Here is a 12,055-nt window from a genome sequence, read left to right as displayed (position 1 = left end):
TTTTATAACTCAACGAAAACGATGTTAGAGACATCACATCTTTTGTGTGCATTAGTTGTATTGTATAATTATAGATTGAAATTATGGATCTTTTATTGACTATAATTTCTTTTGATTTTCTCTTTTAAATGCTGACTTGTTTGGTTTGATATTAATCCATAGGTCCTAACACAAGACCTATGAAGACAATGGCAGTTAAATATATAACCCTAGATAAAATATATCCTTCCAGTTTTCTGAAAGTCAATTTTTTGGCCAGTGAAACCTCCACCTCAAACAAATCTGTTAAATGTTTGCAGCCCCACAGTTCAGTCCTCAGGATAACTAAACCAATCTTCTTGATGATTAAGACTACTCTCAATGAGAGAACGAATGACTTAAATTTCAAACTATGTGAAAGGAACTGGAGGTTGGCTTGCAGATGTGATGTCTCTAACATTGTTTTCGCTGAGTTATCTATATGCACCCTTGCAGAACCAAGGAGTGGTGCTCACATATGATTGAATTAGCTTAGAGACTAGATGATAGGATTCATATTATTTCATACCTTTTCAAATAAAACACTTTTCACTGAGTTCATAAATTTAGTTGCTGTGCACCTAGGGATGTATCATATATTTGCTTCTTTCTTAATGACCTCCCTACGAGACTGGACCTAATTTCTTTCTCCAGTCTAACAAAGGGAGAAGATCTTAAGATGTGGACCTGTGAACTCTGTGAGTCTTTCAAATGAACACACAGAAGAATAGGATATAAGTGTGTTCAAGATCTGGATGCCAGGCTTATAAGCTCTTAAGCTTATAATGCATCTGTTCTTTTAGTCTTGTTTTGGACAAGCTTTTTTTTCTGGAAGGAAATTTTTCTGGAAAGAACATTTATAAGGAAAGGCTAGAGGCGTTTGGTATGTTTAGCCTGGAGAAAGAAGGCATGATAGCTGTGTTCATCTGAATGAATGGGCAGAATAATGGGCAGAATTATTCAGAGTATCTCCAGGAGAGACAAAAAATAATGACAAAGAAAGAGATTTCAGTTGGATATCAGGAGAAACTTCCTAACAGCAACAGCTATACAACAATGAAACTGATTTCCTTGGAGGGTGGTGGACTCTCCGTTGCTGGATGTGTTTAAACAAAGGCTGAATAGTCATCTTCGTTGGCTGGCAACAGTGTAGTATAGAATTCTATACTACATGATTTCTAAAGTCCCTTTCCACCTCTTACATTCAGTTATTCTATGAAATCAATCATGATTCCATGAAGCGCTGCCTTAATTTAGCAAAACAGAGCAGAGTTTCTCAAGCCTTCCCAATGTTTCTGAAATAACACAAATGCAGTTCCAAGATTGTTGTTTGTCTATCTACTGGTTGACTTTGAAAGGAAAAGCAGTAACCCATTTGTTGTCAGGAAAGGCCTTGTTAATGGCTCAGAATCTCTGACACACATATGGATTTTCAACAGTGCAATTAGAAAATATTTGGGATAAACAAGAGTAGAGGTAAAGGGACACCAAGATGCAAAACATGGAAAGTATAGGGGGCAGAAAAAAAAAGAAGAGGTGGGAGTGATGGTTTTTTTCCTGCCTCCTACTGCCTTCCCCAGCCTCTTTTCATAGCATGACAAAAAATACTTCAATCACCAAGAACAGAAAAATGAACTGAACTACTTCTTTTTGTACAGATCTTTGATATTCAATTGACCATATGGACACTGGAGAAAGAGGAAGATGAAATATGTTGTTGGTGAAGCTTCAACATTGCCAAGAATTAAGGAAAGAATGGTTAATGATGTTCTCTAAATTATTTTTGGCTTTGGCTAAAAGACTTACATTGCACCATTGGAGAGGTAAATGTATGGCCCCATTTACTCAGTGGATTGAAGACATGGTTACACTTACCACCTATGAGTGGATTGCCTATAGATGTAGACTGTATGGATAAGTACAATGAAACATAGGAATAATTTATGCAAAATACAATAGGTTAAAAAAAGCATGATAGTTATATAAAAGTATTTTATATATATATATATATATATATATACACACACACACACACACACACACACACATACACACGCACGCACGCACACATAAAATTATATACCGTATTGTAACTGTTTATTGTTATTATGACATATTTTATATATACAGTATATTTTTTCTGGTGTATTCTTTTCACTTATTTCTTTTTTAAGCACTTATATATTTTTATTTGACAATGCATGTATTTTTGAGTTTTGTTCCCTTTTTTTTCCTGTCATTTTAAAAGCAATAAAAAATAAATTAAAAAATATTTTTGGCTTTAGGATTAAAAAAGAAAGGAGTAATTAAGCCATATACTATTCCCTGCCTATTCCCCAGACAAGTGGTAATAATTATTATTCAGGACACCTAGGTATGGACCTATTTGCTAGTAAATGAAGCAATTTCTCCTCTATATACTCTATGCAGTTCAAAGTATACTTTGAACTCCATAGAAAATAGATCTTATTTTGCTGTACATCTACATAATAAGAGGAGGTAAAGATTTATTTAGTCACAACATATTAAAAGTCAAACAAGGATGAAACCTTGGTAAGTGACAACTAAATAAAACAGACATGGAGACTGTGTATGGTTATATATATTTACTCTAGTCTCAAAAATGAATTATGGGTATATGCAAGTATGTGTTGCTTTGGATGAAACAATAAGCTGTATTCACATTTAAATATTATTAAGATGTCATGCAAAACCTTAAATAGATTTTCCTCTGCAGTTAGAGGATGATCAGAATGTTATGCATCTACATTTTTGACACTGTGAAAGAGAGCTATACATTTTTGGCTTTTCCACCATATATAGAGGGCAATGTTTAGTGAGGTAATACATTCATTATAAACCTTTCCATTGATTTAAAAAGGTGTCTCTGATTAAACCAGGCAACTTTTGTTTTCTCAACTGAATTCCCTACAGCAGGGATACATGAGTTCCACTGACTTGAAATACAGTCAGGATTTTTGAGGGGGGGGATGTAGGAGGGATTTAAGGGATGAAATGGCTGCATTCACTTTCTGCAAAGCTTAAGGTACCAATTTTGCCCCCTAGTACCCAAATAAACAGGACTAAACTATTTGCCCCCCCCCCCAAGTCAGGCCACAGCACAGATGTACATTTTGCACCCTTACTCTAGATGCTGTCAGAGAGAATACTCTGAACTCTGTCCAAAGTGAAGAAAGTTGTATCATTATATTTGCCCTCCACAAACTATGGTGCGCTGAACATTAGACATTTATGTATATATTTATTACATTTGTATATCATCTAAAATGTCAGGAATTCCCACCAGTTTATATCATAGCCCAAATCCAAGGACCTGCAGCCAAGACACTCCCCCAACAGCTACCCATGGAATTACAGGCAGTGACAGCAGTATCAAACATCTAGGCTGAAGTGGGCAGAGTGAAGACCACTCAGGCTGTCACTGTTTGCAGTGGATATGATAGAATTCTCTGACCCTGGGAATAAAAATGGATATTTCCAAAATGTTGCAGAACAAGAACAGATGGATATTTTGCTGATATCAAATAAGTGATTAGCATCTTCCCCTTTAAGCCAAGACTCTATTAGAAAGAAGATCAAAGGCAACAGAGAGGCCCTATCTTAAGTACTCACTATTTTGTTAATTTTGTTTTGCTTTGTTTTATAGCAGTTTTTGTTGTGGATCTTCTGTAACTATCCCTTCTTCCCAGAGCTGTGTTTCTCAGTAAAGTTCCAAAAGCGGCTTTTAAAATTTCCTATAATAAAATTCACAGTGAGAAGTTAAAGCTGTTGCTTAAGGCTTAAATAATAATTGGGGTGGTCACTGAATGTGTTAAAATATAATGAAGTTAGAAACATCAAGCTTTTAGTTGGGGTGGGAGGGAAAATCTGTTCATTTTCATGAAAATCACATCCAAGTTGTGTGTTCTAAGCTATAGCACAATGGGTAGATCAAAACAAATTGATTACCCATTTTTGACATAAGTACCTAATAGGAAAAGGTTTTTACAGTTATTAGTGTAGTAACGAATGTGATCACTGATGTCGTTATAACTGAACCTTTTCTGTTAGGAATTCCTAGCAGTTGTAATGCTCAAGGTCGATAGCATTTTAGTCCGTTTAATCTCAAGAAAACAACCGTATTATAAGCACTTGTTGAAAATAAATCCCACTGAATTCACTTGGGGCTGATCTCTGACCAAAGCTGTGTAGGACCAAACTTTAAGGCTTGTATTTTCTTTGAGGTTAAAAAAATGGGCTACATTATACACTACAGTAGTAGTTTTGGGACCACGAGTGGTATGGAAGTGTATTGCACAAGGGCATATGTCAAAAAAGAAAACAAGAAAAAGATGGGGCAAATTTTGCAGAAAACTTACTTGAAATCTCACATGATTTTAATATTCTTGCCCAAATATCATAAAAATTTATATAGGAAAATTAACATTTGACTTGGCAATCTCAGAAGATTTTGGCCATGAAAAATTATTTAAATTTGTTTTGAGGGTTCCATGGACACTTACAAGGGTTGTAAACTGCTGTCTAGACAGAAACAGTCTGTTATATTTGTATACGTTTCTTTTAAATAAGTAATGTAATCTGTAATCAGATTAGATAATATACTTGTGCAAAAGATCCTGGATATTTCCCCTTATTTTTGGCTTTTTTAGACCAGTCCAACAGCAAATGAAATAAAAATGGGTACATTATACCATGATGCTGTTCATTTGCTCTGGATAAATTTAAGTTAATTGGAGGCTGACTTGATCAGAAAAATCCAGGATATAAATAACATCATGCCTGCCATTCATATACTACTTAAATGTTTCAAAACACATCACAAATAATAACTGAAAAAATACATTTTATTAAGTTACATGGATTTTGCTTCCAAGCAAGAGTCCACTTCAAAATTAAATTTGTTTTCTAGCAACTATGTATATGATTATAACATCTTAAAAGTGCAAATATGAGTGTCATTGGTCCTTATCATTAAAAAGAGAACCACTATAAGGCCTATTCAAAATTAAAGAAGCTGTAATCTTATTTACTTGTGAGTAAGCCCCAATAAACTCACATCAAAGTAAGTGCAGACTTGCTGGTTTTATACTGCTCTGTGTATTTGTATTTATTTACATACAATGACTTATAACAGATCACACAACTTTTTTATTAGTCAAGGATTACACATTATTATGGGGGTAGAAGTAACAAGGGCCACTACTGTATCTCACGACAAGGATTTCCAGAAATTTTGAGGAGTGTGATTTCTGGGTGTGTTTTACTATGTTAGACCTAAATGAAGGCTTATGATTCTGTAGAAGTTACTGCTGAAAAACAATGAGAAATCATACTTGTTTTTCAGTGGTTAAGTTGCCCATCCTTCTCTTACAGCTTTTTAGGATTACCTTTCAAATGGGTAAGCATTGTACCAGTACTCTAGCTTAAACTGACCTGTAGGGTAAATGGTAACAGGTTAGAATCCATGCACACAGGTTTCTCCAGGCTGTGTGTACAGTGTCTGTCTGATATCTACAGATCAAATCATGCATTATTTGCCTAACATCCCCCAGCTGATACAGAGTTCAGAGGGACTTACTGTTATTACACGTGTATAATTCGTGCACTTCAATGGGCTTAGAGCTTAAGTTCTAACCTCATTCAAAATGGTATGTTGTTTGAGATGCTTACTCACAGGAAGGTTTCATACTCACAGATCTGCAGGAACAGCCAGAGCAACTTTAGTGAGCACTATGTATTCAGTGACTAGATGCTTATAGTCAGGTTGCCCAGTCTTTGAAATTCACAGAGAGAAATCCCTTCAGGCTCAATTTGCTGCGTCCATAAATTGTATTATCTATCTTCTATCCACTTAGCTGAATCTCTTGGTAAACAAATGATTACTTGCAGAGATGGACCAGAGTGGAGGATAGGGTCAAACTAGGAAAAAAATGGGATTTTGCCTATGATGCAGATAGATACTAAAATTCTTCTCCCAGCTGTGCACGTCAGCTTTTAATCCTTTATTTTTCTGAAGGATTTTCAGGGTCAACCCAACATTGCAAGAGACAGCAACAAGCACAGCAAGCAATATCAAGAGAAACTCCTAGAGAACTCACAATAGTAGAGCACTACAGATGACAGTGGAATGGAAGAAATGTTGCAGAATATGTACAAGTAAGGATATATCCAGGATGCTTTCATTCTGTCTTGGAACAAAAGCAGTATTTATTTGCACTCCCATTATTTAATTATGATTTATACTAGGTTGGACAAAATCAAGACTCAATTTTGTGGTCCTTACAGCATACAGCTAAGATTCAACAGTCCAATGACATGTTTTCATCAACATGATTCTTTTTGCCCTTTTTGTCTGCTTGGAGTTTGAAAATAGATGATTGGCCTTAACACATTTATTTTCATGCTTTAAATGCCCCCAAACAGACAAGGGAGGAAAGGAGTCAAATCTTTGGCTGAAGGTATTTCCCTGAAAGTATTACTGTATACAACCTATGTGCCCTCAGAGGCCCAAATAATAACAACAACAAGAAGAATAAAAACAACCCTCCCTAGTCCAAAAAAGGTTATCTATTGCTTCTGGTTTGTACATAACATTTTATCAATAAGAGGAAGAGATAAGAATCTCACATGGAACAATAACATGTGTCAAGATCAGTCCTGTATCAATTTGTTAGCTGCTCAAAGAATTTGGGGTCAATAAAAGAAAAAAAAAAGTAGTTTTGTCCAGATTTGCAAGTTCCACCAGTTAGATATTAATGTCTTTTCAACAGGAAGATACTACTGCCAGACAACAACAATACACACACTGCCCACTTCTTTTTCAAACTGTAGAAGGGAATCCAGAGATGCTTTGGAAATGTATTGGTCTGCCTCAAAATCAGTAACAGTAACCCATTGCTCAAAGATGCCAGCTTCTAATAGTTCTACCTGGAGGTCTCTCTCTGTCTGCCCACTTGAACTTTTAAAAAAGATGATATGTAAAGGTTCTGCATAAACAAGAATTGTGGCCAAAAACCTGCTCCTCTTCAATTAACCATTCATGTGGACAGAAGACACATTCTGTTTGCACCATGGCGATAATCTCTTTTCTCTTTTTCCCTGGCTGCTACTGGAGAGGAGGCATTAAACACTAAACAGGTCACTGCTGAACGTAACCTTTTTATGATATTATTTTATTGCATTTTAACAATTTGAGAGTTTTAACCCTCAAAGTGGTAAACAAAATAAAACATAATCCTTTCTGTCAATCAGTCTATGCAGTTAGCAATGTGTAGATTATAGTGCTAGTTGGAACCCAGAATTATCTAGCCTAACAATTTAGTCCCAAGAGTGGACAGCCAGATGCTTCTGAATATTTGCAGTATGGGATGAAAACAATGGGCCTTGGTTTCCTTCCTGGTTTTTTTGTTTTCTTTTTTGCTCCCATAAGAAGATACCATTATCACTTTTGTAAATGGAAATAATATATTCTGCTTAATAATAATTGCATTGGCAATTTAGGCCAACCTTTTCAACCTGGTACCTTCCAGATGTGTTGATTTAAAAAGTTTCATCATGCCCAGCAAGTGAGATGGATCAAATTCATTTATGAAGAACAAAACGAATTACAGGATGTGGTTAGGGTGTAGACTGAACGTTTACCACACAGAGTTCCTAATTCTATTGGTTTAAAATAGGCTTTAGAAGAAATGTATTTCGGATTAGAGACGGAACTGGCTTAAAGCATCCTTATCTCATTCAAATATGAATCCCAACTAGAGGGTCAGTCTTTACACTGGCAAATAAGTTGTAGGAAATCTGACTGCACTTCATTACAGAGAGGGCACTTCGCTGTCCCAGTCTTTGCCACTCAGCACCTACTATTGGTTCACTCTACTGAACTCTTTAAGGCGGCGCTTGAGTTGACTTTCTGCAAAGCAACTGCCCGGAGCTGAAAAGCGGTTACACCAGCTGCAACATCCCGCCCAGGCTGGGCGAAAATAAAGCACGTCACTGCGCAATCGCACACCTCGCGTGGGCTTCCACGATCCTCCTCTTCGCCCTTTGTTAATCCGTGGCTGCGCGTGTGCTGCGTTGCCCTCTGGCGCGGTGCTGGTTGTTCAGCCTCCACTGCGTTGGCTCCGGGATAGCAGCTACTGCTGCCCGCCTTTTCTTGCTTGAGGCTTAGAGGCATCGAGCCGCCAGGACGCGCTTCGGGCTGGCCCTCTTGGAAGCCGCGCGCGCGGAGGATGGGACTGGCGCGAGCGCCTGGCCTCTGCGGAGCTGCCAGCTGCCTTTCAAGCCAAGCCTGGGCTGACTGTCCACCCCTTTGTGTCTGAACCGGTTGGAAACGCTGCCGGATCCCGCCAGCTACTTCGGGACCGTTTCTGATAGTCTGTTAATAAACGTTTATTTGTGGGTCTGCAGCGTCTAATTTTTGCATCACTGCTCCATGCTTCTTGTTCTTTTCAGAGACAGAGTTCTGCCCTGGAATTTATAAAGAATAGTTGAAACTTCAAAGGGCCTCCAAATAGGTAGGTGCAGACCTGTTTCCCTCTCGGGTGGCGGAGGAGCGATGCATCGTACTCCAAAATTCCGAGATGAGGGAGAAAGATTTTACTCTAAATTTGAGGAAGATGTTTTAATACTGAGTAAAATTTTGGATCCTGGCACACACCCGTTTCCTCATACGTTGTTACTATGGTGTTAAGTGGATTTTTTCCCCCTGGAAATAATAAAATATTTTTCTTATACTATATTTCTGAAGATGTCTGCAGGCTTGTGAGACATTATGACCTTTATTTCAGAAGTCATATTTTTCAGCCACTGGAAGAAGATACTTTTTAAAAACTGTCTATAAATTAGCTTTGCTGTGTTGGTTTATAATGTTATTTTTGTATATCTAGTGGCCATGAATGACAAGTGGGAGTTTTGGCATTTCTGGACCAGAACCTATGGCCTATTTCCTTTTTTGTTTTTGAATTTTGAGTTATGTATATAAGGATTGATTGAATGATTGATTGATAGGCCTGGTTCACACATAAAATCATGGTTTATTGATGAAGATAAATAATGATTTATTGAACAGGTTTATTGGCCTGCTTTATACATATTATAATACATGCCTTCATTCATCCCACTAAACCCAAAATAAACACATCACATTTTGACTTAGTGTTGTGTGAATGTGAATTAGGCCGTGGATTGGTGTAACTTAAACTTTTTGATTGCTGATACCTGGTTCTAGAAAATTGCACCATATCAGTCCCCATTGCTCATATGTTATCAATGAAAATAAAAAGCCCCACAGCAGTGGTTCCCATTTTTTTCTTCTGGGTGATCACTATAGCATCAATAAAAACTTATGAGAATCCATATTTAAATCAAAATTAGCAATTCATTGTGTAGGGACATCATGGGACATCTCCCAGATGTCCCCTCCCATATCAGTGGGACCCCAGAATTAAATACTTTTTAAAAAATTAGAAATGCTTTGATGTTTTTATTTGGATTCTTATCATTGCTTTTTAAATTAATTTTTATTGAAAAACATTTTACAGAATAAAAACATTTAAAAGAGTAAAAGTTAAAAAATGGTGAGAAAAGAATAAAAAGATGATAGAGAAATAGAGAAAAAAAGAAAAAGACAAAATATAAAGAAATGGCTTCTGATCTTCACGGTGGTTATAAATGCATTCAAATTTTATCTTCTCTCTCTAAGGTTACATCATAGCTCGCTTGTTTCCATAATCTACCCTTTTATATGATCAAACTCATAAATCACAAATACATTTTTCCCATTTTCAGCAAAAAGTCCATAAAGGGTTTCCAGTCACTGACAAATGTAGTTATTGTCTTCTCTCTAATTAAACAAGTCAATTTTGCCATCTCTCAAATTCTGTCATCTTCACCAACCATTCCTCCATTGTAGGTATTTCAGATTCTTTCATCTTTGTGCATATAATAATCTTGCTGCAGTTACCATGTACAAAAACAATTGTCCAGATAATCTTATAAGCCATCTGGTCCTGGTGCTTTCCTTATTTTAGTCTTTTTTTATTGCTTCACAAATTTCCCTGATTATTATAGGTTCATTCATAATTTGTTTCTATTTATCTCTAATCTTCGATAAATTTTGTTTCTTTAAGTATTCAACTTTCACCGGGGAAACTTTTTATATAATTTTAAATAATATTGATGGAATATTTTTTGTAACCTTGTTGTCTGCTGTCATGATATTTCCATCTTGTAATTTCAATATCATTTTGAAATCATTTTTCCCATGAAGGTCTGGTGTAGTTGTCTAATTAATTCCAAATAACATCAGAAGCACTTTCACCAAAATATTAATCTTTCAAATTTATATAGTTCCCCTTATCTGTTTATAACTTTCTTAAGTCAAAATTTTGTTAAGCTCTTTGCTGTTATTTTAAAGTCTTTAAAAATATTATTTTCCTCTTTTCTTTCTGTAATTTGGAAGGAAGGCTGACTCACTGAGTGGTTGTTTTCTTTAACCTGCTGTTCCAAAGACCTCTCTAACTGTAAATTGGTTATATCCGAAAGTGTTTAAGAAAGTGAAGGTATGAGCAAACGTAATGTCCTTAAAAGGCTGTGCTATGGGTGTGAGCATGCTGTCTCTCCCTTGTCCCCCAGCTGCTCTACTCATGGGAAGACTGCAAGACTTCAATTCCCATGGCCTCCTCATGAGGAGCAGCTGTCTGGGGTGCAGGTGGGCAATCCCTTGGTTTCTCCTTTATCTGTAGAGACTCCACAGGCCAGAAACTGCTGCTGGCTGCCATTTACTGCCACAGTGCTGTCTCTACCCTTTTGGAGATATCTAGTGTGCCATGAACCTCACCCAGAAGCCTCTGAACTCTTACCATTGTAAGAATATCAAAATCTTGCTAGATTTGGTGATCTTTTAAATATTTTTTTGCCTATATCACTGATCATGTGCAATAACCTTGCTGGATCTTAGTCATCCCCAAACTACAGAATGGGAATCAAATTTATATAGTAATGTAGTTACTTTTGACAGTAAAATAATAGAAAAATGATAATAAGGACCATCTTAAAATAAGGAGCATCTATTTTTACTTAACTCATTGAATTGTGACACTTCATATTGATTCTGAGATATTCTGTGAGTTATCTTCTTAATATGCAGTGATATTTTAGCTTTCTACTGAAAATATTTATTTTAGATATTTTGTTGATTGTGCCCATAAACTTTTCTTTTAACAGGTCTTGAACCTGTGAGATATGAGAGAGATACCGCCTGTGGCAAGCAATGGCTGAAGCAGGGAGCTGAAGAAAAACATGTCAAAGAAACATCTTTGTGCCAAAAGACTAGTGCAAGTCAGGTCATACTCCTTGAATTTTGTAATAACTTTTGGATGAGATAAATGGTCTGAGGAAGTAGTTTCAGTAGGGGATACCAATTCTTCTTAACATTCTTTTTTTTTTTTTTGGAAGAGAAAAGAACCAGTATCCTTCAAATTGTGTTTTGTAAAAGTTATCCATCGTTGATGAAAGTGTGATTACAGGAATGAAGCTCTGTAGCCGGTTGAGTGACTTGTACGTTCATAAGGTACACTTGGGATACCACACTAAAAAGTAGCAAACTCCATGAGCATTGTAGGAAGAGAAACACGTTAGCCTGTGGTGGCAAAAAATCAGGCAGAGTCTGGTAGCACCTTTTCCAACAGATAACAGATTTTATTAAAAGACATAAGCTTTTAATAAAGCTTATTGTTGTGAGCTGCAGCTCATTTCATCAGATACATAAAGTGGCTAGTTTGATGTAGGAGTTAAGTTGAGGTGAGGTGGGGGAAGGACAGGGAAGACTGGTTATGTAGATGCAGGTTACATGTGAGATGCAGGTTACATTGTCACCTGCAGCTGCCAGCTTAAACCACTCAAACACATTATTGAGCTACAACTCATACTGGACAACAATATTGCACTTTCTCAGACATTAAGGGGCAGGTCCATAACTGCATACAGACAACTACTCCCCAGCAGAAGACAGGGAGCA

Source organism: Python bivittatus, unplaced genomic scaffold (assembly GCF_059951505.1).
Source record: "Python bivittatus isolate LINGU-HERP-01145 unplaced genomic scaffold, Pbiv_v1 ctg000700_np1212, whole genome shotgun sequence".
NCBI lineage: Eukaryota > Metazoa > Chordata > Lepidosauria > Squamata > Pythonidae > Python > Python bivittatus.
The sequence above is the reverse complement of the archived record's forward strand: the minus strand, read 5'-3'. Positions refer to the sequence as shown.